Below are 14,482 nucleotides of genomic sequence, written 5' to 3'. Positions count from 1 at the left end.
GAACAGGTTCTTTAATTTGGGTCATTTTCTGTTGCTTGCAGTGGTGACGGGTGCTTAGCAACGGTGTTCTGGTGGCCCCTTTTAAGGAAATGAATACCTGGAATACAGCATTTTAATCTATTTTATGGCATTAATTATCAAGATCACTGTATACAGACAGTGCCTCCCTCTGCCAGTTGTCTACATTATGAAAGACAGATGTCCCATGACAAACTGAATATTATTTTGGATGACACAAGATCCTCTGCACCCCCACATCAAATAAAAAGATATGTAAGGACATAAAAATAAGGAAAGAAGCGCACGCGCACGCACACACACACACACACACACACACACACACACACGTATATATAAAGAAAGTTAGGTTAAATGGTCAAAGATTTTGCACTGAAATCCGTGTTTAGAAATCTACAATAGAGTCCATGTTAAATCCCCTTTCTTTCCCCAAATCTTTGAGAAAAAACTAAATTCTATTATGCCACACACTAGGCCCCTGGCATCTAAGAAACGTGATGTAATACTGCCAAAACTGAACCAAAAAAAAATTTTTTTTGGTAAAGATTTTCTAAATATTTTAAAAATTTTAAGAGATTTTTGTAAGAGGTAACCAAGCAGCTTTTAAATTAGATGAGTTATTCACTTCAAATTTATTAAAACGTGTTCCAAAAGCTCCTTTCCAGAAGAGGAGAAAAAAGGTTAAAGCCTAAGAGCTACCAAGTGACTTCTAAGAACTCAAATCGCATATTAGACTGTTCACGTTTCACTAATAATCAGTGTAACGGGTTAAAAAGCTAGCAGTTAAACATTCAGGATATACCTGTATTTTTCTGAATGCAATTATCTTGGTTTAAAGTGTAACTCTTTGAACTCTCTCCCTCATGATTCCATAATTCATTTTAGAGTCCATGCCCTGTAGAAGGTGAGGTGTCCCTTCTATCTTCTGAGCCAGGATATCAAGTGACTCTTTGTTTAGAATGTATCCTAACTTCAGTCCTTAACAGTCACTTTTTTTTCTTAAAGCTTTTAACACTTAGTCCCCAGAGATAAGATGGAGCCAGATTAACAACTTGCAACCTTTTTTTTTTCCTTTTTAAAATTTCAGTCTATCAGTTAGCATGGAATCAACATCTCTTTAAATTAATGAGATTTTCTCGATGGGTTTAAAATCATCATTAGGTGGTGCAAAAAAAAAAAAAGGAAGAACACAAAATTCATCAAGTTTTTAAACTGTAAACACATGGACCCTTCTTGGGGGTTGTGTTTTAAACATTACAGTTGCACTTGAAATGCCAGAAAACCTGATGGAAAATGTGGGGCAGACTGAAAGCTACACTCCAATACCCCACTCAGAGGGAAGCTTACTAAGTTAGCTGGATTTCTAAAATGCCTTCTCTGGATATTTTCAATCCCTTCTGAAGAACTACTTTAATAATTAGCACACAGAGGTCTCTGGATGGCTCTGTTAAAAGCAGAGAACAAAAGGTTTATTTTAAAAATGAAAACCTTGGCTCGCACCACGCCAGACGTGAATCTGCTTTCAATTACCGAAAGTATTTCCACTTTAGTGGAAGGGGATCAAATCTGCAACTACACCATCTTAAAACACTGAATTTGATTATATTAGGCTTTCAGGGACAAAATGACTTTGTGACACAGGCACATGCATCTGTATGTATCATTTCTCAGATACTGCAGAGATAGACACGCTAGCACATGAGAGGGCGGAAATGTGAGTTCTCGTTCTGGGAGCTGCTGCGGATCTTTGTCTTATTAAAATACACACACAAATAAGCGAATGATTTTTTTTTTGTTAGTAGAACTGCGTTAAGTTTCCCCAACTATCCACAACTCTTTTTCCACAGGAGTAATCTACACCGAGGCACATCTGCAAAGTTGAATTTCTTAAGCGACTGTGCTCCTTAAAATCTTCTCACGACAAAAAGGGACAGAGTATTTCACAGGCGAAAACCTGCTCTTTTAATTAGCAAGATTATTTTGTACCTTTCGCCCCCATTTAGCAATTAGTATGATGGATTTCGGTTAATGGAACCAAAAGGTTGGTTCATTTACGTTCGAAGCAGATTTTTTTAACATTTCTGACATGAATTATTCAAAATCATGATCGCTAAGACTTGCTCCAAACAAATTCCATAAGATGTATGGAAAAAGTCAAAGAACACATGGAGGTTAAAAAAGAAGACGAAAGAAAGGAAAAGACAGTTTTACCTCAAAGATTTGGACGGTACATTACTCATTTTAGAAATCCATTTAATTAAAAATACCGGGAACAAAAGACTCCATCTCCTCGCGGCTACCTGCACCCCTCCGGGTGACGAAGAGTATTCGGGAAAGTTCTGCCTCCACTTCTTCTAAATCCTTAAACTGGCCCCTCAGGGGTTAAAAAGCCACCTCATTTCAGATGCTAATGTTGCCTCTGCACCGATTTCCACCCGCGCCGAGCCGCCTCCCATCCCGACGCCACCGGAGAGGACCGACCGCCGGACCCGCGCCGAGGGGACCGCGGAGTCCGGGTCCCCGCGCGCCCGAGAGCGTGGAGCCGCGCGTGGAACCGCACGAGGAACCGCCCAGGCCGCGCTCACCCACCTTGCCGCCGCGCGCCCTCGCCGTGGCCGTGCGGAGCGTAGCCCGGCGCTGCCAACTTGCCTGGGTCTGGAGCGGATCGCGTTACAGCGCCGGGCTCGGGGCTCCGGCTGCGAGCGGCAGCCAGACACGATAGGCTGAAGCTGCTCTGTTTACACCCGGCCGCCGAGGGGGCGGCGGCGACGCTTAACCCCTTCGAGCCTGGCCCCGCCGCGGCCGGCCCGCCGCCGCCGCCGCCTGGCACTCGCCACAGTCTGCACACACGCACGCACGCAGGCACACACGCATGCACAGACCTGCACACCCGAGCCGGAGCAGCCTGGAAGCTGCTCACAAACTGATCGGGCGGCGTGCTCCCGGAGACCCTTGAGGGAGCGGCAGTCCGTCCACACACATACACACACGCGCGCGCACACACACACTCACACGCGCACACCCCGAGGCAGCACTGTGTGCTACCGTACAGCTCCGCAGGCTGCTGTGCATCCTGAAAACGTCCGTAGTCTCCACCCGCTCCACTTTCCCGGGCTTACAAAGAATCTCCTTCCCCGCGCATCCTGAATCCTGAGCCCTGCTCCGCCGCCGTTCTTGCACTGCACCGGCTGCGTCCTCCCCCACCCGGGGAACAGTCACTTCTCCGCCGGTCGGCCCAACTAAGTCCCAGCAGAGGCGCGCCAGTCCGTACCTGCAGGCGGGAGGAGTCCACACGCGGCCAGGAGTCTAGCTCGCCCGGCCCGGCGTGCGCAGCGCGTGGGTGGGTGTCGCCTGGGAGCGCCGCGGGGACCCGCGCAGCCCGCGCTCGCCCTGAGCCTCGGTCACGCCGCTTCGCCACTCTTGCCCCCGGACGGCGCAGGGGCGGCCGTGCATCCCGGTACTCGCCACTCGCGCTCCCCCTCCTCCCCAGATGCTGGGGACCGTCACCAGGGGCCCTGGAGCTGGAAGCTTAAGACCAAGTGGCCTGAGCTCTGAATGAAGTGCAGGGCTAGCCAGCCCTGATCTGCAACAGCGAATGCGTTCTAATCACCTATACTTTTAAATAAAACATACTTCAATATTACTGCACTTAAATTTTTATTCCCCAAACTGTCCTTTCCTCTCCTCGGGTTCCACTATTATCATTTTTTTTCAATGCCTCCAGTCCAACGTCCTGCCTTTTAATTTCTCTTTCTTCTAGAACATTCTACCTCTCCCTTCAAACACTTCCTCCAGTATGCTGAGAATGGCTCTTAAAGGATTTTTTTTAGATTTACCAGCGGGTTTTTTTTTTAACAGTTCCAAAAGATACAAGCATACACATTTTTTTCATTTATTTTAATCAATATATTGTTACCATTTTTTTTCGGTCTTCATTTTAACTCACTTTGGACTCACAGACCCCAAAAGATAATATTGTAGGAAGTAAACTATCATTTCATCCCTATATTTTTCAGGAATCCACGCACTTCCACTCCCCCTTCTTCTGGGGAAGGGTAATCATTTTCCATATTCCCAGGATTCAACAATAGCCATGTGTGTCCTTTTGGGGCGCATGAGGGAGGAGGACTACGTATTAGCTTTACCTCTGCTTTGACACTCTTTACATCTAAGGGTCCAAGGCTGTGAATGCATTCCTTTCCCTGTAGACTTCCCCTTCTCCATCTCCATCACCTTCTCAGACATCCATCATCATACCTAGAAATAGCAGTTGCTACTCCATATTTAAGCAAACCATCTGCATCCCACTGTTCTTCCTTTGTAACAAAGAAGGCCCTTCTAAAACCCACGATTCACCAAACACAACTAGCATTATTAGGATATCATAGAAGTTACTTTAAAATACCAATTATTTAAAATTTAGACGTTCCTTTGACAGTCTAAAATTTGAAGTTATTTCAAGGTTTTGAAATTCTCTTTAGTAAAATTGGGTCAAAAAAGAGAACAATAGATATTTTTTTAGGGCACCAAAAAAAAAAATCCAAGCTCTTAAACAAACACCTCCCCAAATCTACTGTTTTGAAAAGAACCATTTCACAGGGTCTGCGATGCTTGACTCTTCTCAGGGTGGACGGCCCCAAGTCATTGCAAGTGCATACTATATAACCTGAAGACAGAGCTTGAAGAAGCTGTTCTTGGAGTCTTAGAGAAATTAAACAGGCAGAACACTGCGGAGTTGGAATTTGCTAAGGCAGAAATGGATCTCTTGATTTTTGATGACCATGGACTTGCAGATCTGGATCAGAACGGGAGAGCACAGGAAGATGGAGGGACACTTTAATGGAAGAATGAATGGTTTGAAGAGCTTAAATAAATCACAGTTTGGGGCAAGATGAATCTTAAGAAGACCGATATTTGGCACGCTCATTTCCCCAGATAAATGCTATGCAAATTGGTCACTGATTGATAGCATTTATTAAAATTCCAATTTAAAATGCTAATTGAGCAATGTCCATTTATAAATATCAGATCCAGGTTAGCCAAATGTTTTTTATGTAGCATTACACTGGAAGTAGGCTACATACGTGTGGAGTTCTAGCTTTTCTGAATGCAAGAGTGATTATTCCAAATTAGACAATGACAACATCCCTTGAGAATTATCAAGGATTGACTTTCACAGAGGCTGAGTAGAGGCAGAAGAGACTGGGGAAGAGATGTTTTAAAGCTGTTCCCTTTGCTAAAATATGAAGGATGGGGTCAACGTCCATCTTCCAAGGAAAACCAAGGGTTTGCGACCGCACCCATCCACACAGCCAATCACTACCTTCTTTTAAATACGAGAGTCCACCAAAGGATCCCACAGGGAAGCATACAGGCATAAGGCACACATTCAACCCCTGTTTTCTTCTATCATCATTGGCCATATTGATGATGCTGGGGTTAATTAGCATTACGGATACTGCCTTTCACAACCGAAGTAGTTCTCACCGAGGATCTGCAGAATTCCCGACAGTTGCACAAGCAGACACTATTAAATATGTTGAATTATGTGGCTATTTTGTGTTGTGAATGTAAAACCACATGGAATCATACTTGCAATATTAAATGAATCTTACTTATCACTGAATTCAGTTCTTTAGGCATAAAACCCTAATGACTGCACACCACAAGGAAGATTTTTAAAAATGCATGAACCAAACCAAATCAAAGCAGATTGTATTTTTTTTTTTTTAAAAAAAGGGGGCTGCTGAGCGTGCGGTTACCTCCAACTGGTACAAACTTTGCTTCACACTCACAGTACTTCTGGCCTCTTCCTATGTCGGCCTACAGCCTTGAAGAAGCAAACTAAGATGTTTATATTCCCTGGTAATTATTAAACAGTGAAACCAGACACGAAATAAATCTCAAACACAGCAATATTAATATATGGCCATGGTAAAGCTAACACTCACACAGAGCGTCTCATGCTTGCCATGACAGCATTATACTGAGCATTTGGTGTGTTTCCTTTTTTTTTTCTGTCCTGGATATCAAACCAAGGTCACGGGCATAATAGGCAACTGCTACGCTCTGAGCTGGTATATACTACTTAAATTCTCTAAGCCCCTTTAAGTAAACAGCAGTAGTATTCTATTTTATAGATGAGGATACTGGAAACTAAAGAGGCTAGAGTCTACCCACCTACTTACAGGATGCCAAGACTTAGGCCATACTTGGCTCAATAGTTAACCTGGTTTCAAATGTGTAGCTTTCTAAGCCAAATTTATCAAGGTAAGTGACGTCACCCCTACTTGGAACCATGATGCTCCAGTTTACAAAGGATGTAGATTGTAGATGAGGGAACAAACGGCCGAATACCTTAATTTCTCCTGCTTTGAAAATAGTTCAAGGGGGTAAATAAAAAGGTGTATCAATATTAGTATTGTTTGCAAGCTGGAAATCCTGTAGCAGAATAAAATGATCACAAGACATTCCTAAATACTTGATTTAGGGATTATCATGTGAAGGAAGGTATGTGTCAGCCAATTAAAAGGTCTCTCCTAAGAATTGTAATTTTATTTAAAAACACTGTTCCTTTTTTTTTTAAAAAAAAAAATAAATGCCAAAGAAACTGTTACCAAGATTACAGTATACTGACATCAATTAGTACCTAATAATTACACTATTACTCGGGTCACATGCTCTGCACAAAATTTTAGATTTTAAGGGTAAGTTTTGGCAAGCATTTTTTTTCTTTCCTGATAAGTAGCACACATAACTTTCTAACAACCACAAGGCCTCTATTATAAGTTGATGAAAAATATACTTAAAATCGTATTTCTGGTCCTATTTTCTAATCAAGTTCAGGGGTCATATCCACAACAACAGAAAGAAAGACTTGAAAAACAGCCTTGCAAGAAAGGCCAGTTGATATTTTTTCTTGGGTGTCTGCAATGAATCTGAAGAGCTAGTGTCAAATCCAGGTGATTCTTTAACCAAAATATTCACGTTTATTTTAAAGCTACATGAAATGGCCACATGTGAAGTGATGCCTAAGAAGCAAGCATCTTTTCTTTATTTTCAAAGCTATTAAATTGTTTTTTTTTCACCAAAAGAAAGAAAAGACCAGTACACAATAAAGAACCGAAGCTCTTCATTTTCCTTAGCAATCACGCCGGTGTGGACCAAAAGAACTGGTCCTTATTCCTGTCCCCATTTGGATGACCTTGGGCAGCAGACTGCTGGGTCTTAACCAATCTGGACAGACAGGGAAGAGGAGGAGGCAGGGGCCAGGTATATGTGATGAAGTCTGGATTCCTTGCAGGGGGCGATCAAGCCAGGCACTGTATCCTAGAGGCTTGTGACCGCCTGCTTCCTTACTGGCAAGCTTCCAAGTGGGAGAGACTGGGGTGAGAAAGGAGATCACTCCAACCTTGTGGGAAGCAAGCCAGGGTGGGAGTGCAGAGCTTCAAAACTAAGAGTTTTCGGGGGAAGAGAGGCCAGGTACTGAATATATAGCAGGAGCGGAGGGATCGAGCCAAACACCACCCAAAGGCAACATTAGAAGTCTCCAGTGCCGAGAGTATAGAACCTCATTCTGTCTGTGAACCACTGGCCTCCAGAAGTGCAGGGGAAGGGGAAGGGGCAGGGAACACTGGTCATCTCTAACACAGGAGTGTCGGCAGCAATACTAATTCCCAGGCCCACCCAGGGATGGCACTGTCTAGCCACACAGGGCAACCAACCTACTGGGGTTCACCTAATTTCAGGTCTTGCAAATAGGAATACCTTCTGGAGGGGTATTTCGTATGTATTCTCCGACAGTTCAAGTTTAATACATACAGACGTTCTAAATAAACGTAAGTGAGTGGTTCCAATTAAGCAGCGATGCCCTCAATCTGGACCATTCATCTTCAACCACTGCTTTCCCCATGCCACACGACATTGGCCTCAGAACCATTGCAGGTCTTGCCAGAAAACTAGGCGGCATGTCTGTGAATTCACATCCTGGTACCAGACCTCGGTATCAGTCTGATCCATGTACTGAACACGACACGGAAGTCATTGGACATTTACCTTCTAAATTTTATAATATCAAAATTTTCCCACAAGTTCCGTAGTCTTCATCATTTCTATATCAATTTCAGAGATCTCATGTAGATAACCAACAATGAGTGGGTTCGTGGTGTTTTCATGAATTGGATACATAAAATATGTTTTTGATGAGTTCTTTTGTCTCGGGAACACAAAGCACACAAACATTTCTTTGTATACTTCACTTTGCTATACGCTTCCCATGGCTGCTTTTTACTCAACCAATCACAACTCACAGCTCACAGCTCACAGCTTGGTCATAATGTGTCATAAAAGAATTTCTTCCTTTCAGCCTTCCTGATTGGCCAGGACTGGCTGAAGAGTCTGGCTGTGTGTGTGACCCCATGGAGCTCTGCGAATACCTTTATATACCTGTCTTCACACTATATTCTGCTGCCTGTCTTCTTGCCCCTAACTTCTTTCTGACCATAAACACATCACCACCACAGAGACTGATGGGTAAGGAAAATGGCCACTGAGAGATTCCTCTGCTGACTCTGTAACAGGTACAAACTAGGCACTAAGTAGGTACTACTTTATGGATGGATGGATGGATCATGAGAAACAAATAGTCCAGACTAGAGAAACACCCTGTTAGTTAAAGTTGTCCAAATATCTGCACTTATTAGACTATGATGACGTCAATGTATTTATTAGACTATGATGATGTAATTGTTGTTTCTCTCTTCCTCACCCCACCCCCACAACTGCAACCCCACCCATGTACACCACTGAGGTGACATACATTTTGAGGGCAGAAGTTGTGACCTAATGGCACTTACCACCATTGGTAGTTCAAGTCATTATTATAAACTCCATAATACATATATTTTTGTCATTAAAAATCGCAAGATTACCACATTGGATATAAACATAATACATGATCTAGGCTGATCTGTGGATCTCTCTCAAATATAGTCCATGAATATTGACTCTGTGTCCTGATGAATTTGGTTGGTTTTGTTTGTTTGTTGTTTGTTTGTCTGTTTGTAGCTGTACTGTGCCATATCCTTCCAAATAATTTATAACAGTTTTTACTCACTGTTTTGAGAGTCCCTCTAAAGCCACTATATAGACAATGCCTTCACTAGAATCAAGTATCACTGAGGAACAGTTGGCCGCCATTTTCTCAATAAGGGCCTTTCATGTGCTCGAAGATGATTATTCTTTAATCTTCCCTTTAAATCCATTGTTGTGATGAAGTCAGGTTACTGACATTTTATCATATCTTCACACATTTCCTTTAAAAAAATCACTTTCCTCCCTTTAATGGCTCTCTTCTAAATTCTCTGGATGGTAAAGGGTGGAGCTAGCCAAGAACCACAAACTCTCAGAGCCTCGAGATGGACGCTCTGGGAAGAGAATATAGTTTGGTGGAAGGATGAAGGCTTAGTGAGAGAAAATCCGAGGAGAGCATCCCACCAGCTGGGAGAGCATCCCACCAGCTGGGAGAGCATCCCACCAGCTGTCTATGTGCCAGCGAGAAGATGGAGGTAGAAAGGGTGATGGCATTTTGCATCGGAGCATCACAGCCCCATCCGGGGGCTCTTTATCACAGACCTGAGACCTAGAGGCAATGCCTGGGGAAGCTGAGGAGGTCAAGCAAGCACTCAGCTGGAATCTTGGGGATTCCCGACGTACAAGCACCCAATGTATGAGCACCATGAGGAAGGGGACAGTGCTAGGGGGACAGAAGGCGACCTCTGGAAACTGCAGAAGGTAAGCAGTGGACCATGACACACAGCCTCTGTGATCTGGTCCTGGACACAGGTTGGTGACGCTTCACAAGGATCCACATTGCAGATTAATATTTAGGACGATGGAAGCTCTTGAAATTGGCAGAAAGCAGCAGTTTGTGAGCTAAGTGATAATTATTTCTAGAACAATAATGGGGCGAGTGTCAGATTTAAAGGTTGTTCAAAGGAAAATGAATGTGGAGAAAGGGAGAGAAGAGACTAGTGTCCAAGCTAGCTTTTTTTCCTTTTTCCTTCCTCAGAGCTTCTGGATTTTAATTCCACTTATTCTTATTGAGTGACTACTATGTGCCCAAAACACCTTAGGTATTTTAAAAATAACCAAAAAGGCTTCCTTAGTGCACAAAGAGCCAAGCTAGTTAAAACTTGGAAAAAATATTGTGTCTCCATTATTTAAATGTTCTGGGTAGAAGGTGTCATAGGGACAACTGTGACAATTTTTTTTAAAAGACAAATTTCTAAAGAGGGTCTGTACCAATTTTTCTTTTTCTTTTTCTTTTTTTTTCTTTTGTAAAAAATCAAGTATGGTTAGAGTCTTGCTAGAAGCAATTTCAGAGGGAAAATTATATAAAATATAAGAGGTCTTTTTCTCCCTTTTAATACATGGTTGGCAGTGAGAAGCTATACAGAAAATTTGCATCAATAACAAGTGGACACAGAGACTTCTGGGTAAGGAGTCTCATGCTGAGAGCCTTGAGCTTCTGAGTGACTATAGACTTCTGGTGTCGTCTTTCTCTTAGTAGAACTAGAACAGAGGGAACCATGTGCCAGAACTACTGCACCACAAAAATAAGGGCATCTATTGGTGCTAAGTTAACAAACCATAACCAGAGGCTTTGATAAACAAGAGATCAACGACCACTGTTGCACATGTCCCCATGGAAACTCTGACACCAGGCAATCCAGATACTTTAGAGCCCATCACTCATGGCGGTAGATTGACTTCAAAATGGAAACCACCATGAAAGCCCCCCAGGACTATGTTATTTCTGGCCAAGAACCTATGCAAAATTTTCAACCAAAAAAAGTTTGTGCAGTGTGATCATTTAAATGAACTTCAAAGATGAAGGTGAAGTAAGCTAGAGTATTTTAGAATTAATTTCACAATATTACCCATTAGGTCAATATATTCCTCTGTCATTTTTAACTACAGCAAGACCGGTTTGGTTCAGATGACATAAGCAGACTGGATCAGCAGAAAGGCTTTTAGTGGCAGGCACAAGTCCATGTTAAATAATCACACCTTCAGGGGGTCACTATTCCACAGGGAAGGTTGGGTAAGTCTGTTTCAAAGACTTTCTGGCAGGGTTTCAGAAGGATGCATAGCATTAGAAAGCCTCTGACCAGAAAAGTACAGTTGGATTAGGGTGTGATTAATAGTAATTTATGGCAGTGAGAAAAGTCCTAAGTTAGAGTGGGGCATTTACAGAATACAAAGCTAATTCTACTGTTGGTGTTCATCTCTAGCAGTTTTAAGAAACCATGAATTCTTAACGTCCATGTTGGGAAAAATCACTGGTTGAAATTCAGATGAACAGGTGCAGAGGACCCAAAAAAAGACTCAACTCCGGGCACACTGAGTGCTGATAGTTTGAGTTCAAGGACAATATGTAGTGAGACCTTACCTAGGAAGACAAATAAGTTTTATATGGTGATAATGTACCTAACACCTTGAAATGACTAAAGGAATGGTTAGAAGAAATATCACCAATTCTCTGGGAAAAGGGAAACCCGAGATCTGGGCATGGAGCCTCTGCCTGGCTCTATGGTGTTGGATGTCTTTATCTACCCTTTCCCTGTGTAACAGGAGTCTTCCAGGACTTCTGCATACTTTATCTTTTAAATGGCCATTCTCTGTCTCTCTGTATCTCTCCATCTCTGTCTTTCTGTCTGTCTCTGTCCCTCTGTGTCTCTCTGTGTGTCTCTGTCTCTGTTTCTCTCTGTCTCTTTGTCTCTCTCTGTCTCTCTCTTTCTCTCTGTCTCTGTCTCTCCTCTTGTCTCAGACACTCTCTATAGCACTTGGACCAATATAAAGCCAAGGCTGGCTTGGATTCTAGCTCCTCCAGACTCACTCCCATCTGTTGGTGTTGCAAGCATTTACCAGCGTCCGGACTCAATTTCCTTTGTCCTGTGGCTGTTGTTGGGTTTCTCTGTGTGGGCCTCACACACTAGGCAAATGTGCGGCCACTGAGCAATGTCTTTAGGACTCTCTGGTTTGTTACAGTATCGAGTCTGAAGGCTCTTCCTTTCCTATCCCAGCTGTGTCTCGTGCCTGTGACTGTTTTATTTGCATACAAAATAAATTCATTCTATATTTCTGGTTAAGGTTTAATTTGCATTTAAAGACTGAAATAAAGGTCCCTCACAGCCATTTCTGAATGTAGACTTCTTAAGGAAGATAGGCTATTCAAAACACCTAGTTTTGCCTTGATTCCATTTCTTCTGTTAACATTCCACAGTGGGGAAATAGCAGCCATATTTCAATGCATATAGGAGTGAAGAAGGCTGGGGATAGAACTCAGTGGTGTAATTCATTTTTATTTATGGTTTATTTTATTTGCGTGTGTGTGCGCGCATGTACTCACAAGCATATGGGTGCCTGTGAAGACCAAAAGAGGATATCAAATCCTCTGGAGTTACAGACAACTGAGAGCCTCTTAAAGTGGGTGCTGGTAATAAAGCTAGTAGTCTTCTGCAAGTACAGCGAGATCTGCTCGCCAATGAGCCATTTCTCCAGTCCCTCAGTGGTACAGTTCTTATCTAGTTTACATAAAGACCCAATTTTGATCCAATTCCCAGAACTGAAAAAAAAAAAGAAGTGAGAACTGTTGTTTGTTTCTTCAAAGAAGGACACTGGTCATTTCTGTTAGGAACTAAGAGAGGTGACAAGGTTTCCATGACCTATGTTACTGGGCACCCATGACATTGTTGGCAACAAGGACATAGACACAGCCATACAATGTGTGTTCTCTCTCCTCCTCCTTTATTAGTCATTCACCACTTAATGTCAGGCACATGTTTTAAGAACCGAGCCATTGGCAGTGCTGTCGCTGTATGAATTTTGTACAAACTTAGCAAGTAGAGGCCAACTTTTGGTATGGCTTTCTGATGCAATTAAGGACCAAAGCTACCAGGAACTACATGAGGACATTGCTGGGATACTATGGCAGATGGTGTGTGTGTGTATAATTAAATTTAATTAATTAAACAAATAGAAGTTTGTAGATGCTAAAACAGTGCTTAGAGATGAAGTAAAAGAATACATTGGGCTGTGACATCATTTTTATAATCATTATCCAGTTTTATATTTTTGATGTAATTGCCCACCCTTTACTTTTATACAACAGTGGCACAGAAGGCTTGCTTACACAACCGTTGCCCCAAGCATGTGAGTAATGGGCTGTGTTCAGCTGTGATGAGGGCTACTCCACTCCGTTATGAGTGATAGAAAGACTTCAGCTCCTAGAAACCCCACGGGTCATCCGTCCTCGATGCAGTGTGTGGTCTGCACTGTCACGGGGCTGCACATGACCCCTGTGCTATAAGACATCCTCTTATATGAGTCCATGTCCTCTCGGTGGGTTCAGGTAAGGGGCTCTACTAATGACTCTCCATGACTGAAGGTTGAGTCATCACCCCTTCCCTGCATGAGGAGATCACACAGTATCACCCTATGTCAGACCCTCGTGGAAAATGGCAGACCTTGCCTTAGCTCTTTCTTCCAACAGAACAGAGGTTGGGGTGACTCTACACGTGTGGCAGAATCTCACTCATTTTATATTCGTAGGGTTGCACACCTGGAAGTGTGCTTCTCTGTAGAAGGCAAACATACCTGTTACTTAGTGATTCTGAAAATTGCTAATGTGGTGCCTCCTTAAGGAAAGACACAGAGAGAGGCAGAGAGACGTGCCTAGAGGCATCTGCAAAGGCAAAACCTGCTGTCACTAGAACAGAGTCCTCTCCACCCCTTCCCAGGCAAACATGAAGCTGCCCAGCCTCCTCTGATTAGTATAAGATTTAAATTAAAATCATTATACCTAGCGGGGGTGTGTGAGACTTGCTTTTCTGGTGCTAAAATTAGAATGTTTATAATATTCAACTCTGTATTTCACAAAGGTCAAGATGAATAGAAAAGTGAGGTAGAACACTAATCCATATCAATTTTCCTACAATTAAGAGGAAATCAACCAACTTCAGGCCCTTCGGCAGTGTGAACTCGCTGTAGGTTCGCCACCTCTCTTCCCGTGAGGGAAGCATTAAAGGTTTCCCTTCCTGTGCAGAGACAGCAACTGCGTATGCCTGAAAAGGGAATATTTGAAAAATTCTTTTTTTTTTCTTTTTTCTTTTTTTTTTCGGGGCTGGGGATCGAACCCAGGACCTTGCGTTTCCTAGGCAAGTGCTCTACCACTGAGCCAAATCCCCAACCCCTGAAAAATTCTTAAATTCATTCTCCTGCCTCTTCTCCTATCCTATCTTGTCAATTCCTAGATGCTCACACTCCTCCCTGCTGGCAACTGCTCCTTTGGGGCCTTTCTCTGGCCCAAAGGAGGCAGGCAGGGAGGCCCACAGTTGCCTATTTAGCTGATGCCAGCCCTGTTCCCACGCTGGAGACAGAATGTCTAATCTCCATATTATAA

General features: G+C 43.0%; 2 protein-coding genes across 13 annotated transcripts in view; both read right to left on the bottom strand.

Annotated features, from left to right (window-relative positions):
• The window catches only part of Erich1 (glutamate-rich 1), a gene marked incomplete at its 5' end in the record, with an annotated part of 52,793,804 nt that overhangs the window by 31,908,091 nt on the left and 20,871,231 nt on the right, over nt 1-14,482 (bottom strand).
• The window catches only part of Tenm3 (teneurin transmembrane protein 3), a 612,494-nt gene that overhangs the window by 321,376 nt on the left and 276,636 nt on the right, over nt 1-14,482 (bottom strand). For 5 of the 13 annotated variants that reach the window (XM_087588325.1, XM_087588326.1, XM_087588327.1 and 2 more), the window contains exon 1: nt 2,608-2,687. The gene's annotated coding sequence lies outside the window, so the exon portion shown is untranslated. 13 annotated transcript variants of the gene reach the window in all.

The sequence above is a fragment of the Rattus norvegicus genome, chromosome 16 (genome assembly GCF_021556685.1).
Source record: "Rattus norvegicus strain SHRSP/BbbUtx chromosome 16, alternate assembly SHRSP_T2T, whole genome shotgun sequence".
NCBI classification, from domain to species: domain Eukaryota; kingdom Metazoa; phylum Chordata; class Mammalia; order Rodentia; family Muridae; genus Rattus; species Rattus norvegicus.
The sequence above is the reverse complement of the archived record's forward strand: the minus strand, read 5'-3'. Positions and strand labels throughout refer to the sequence as shown.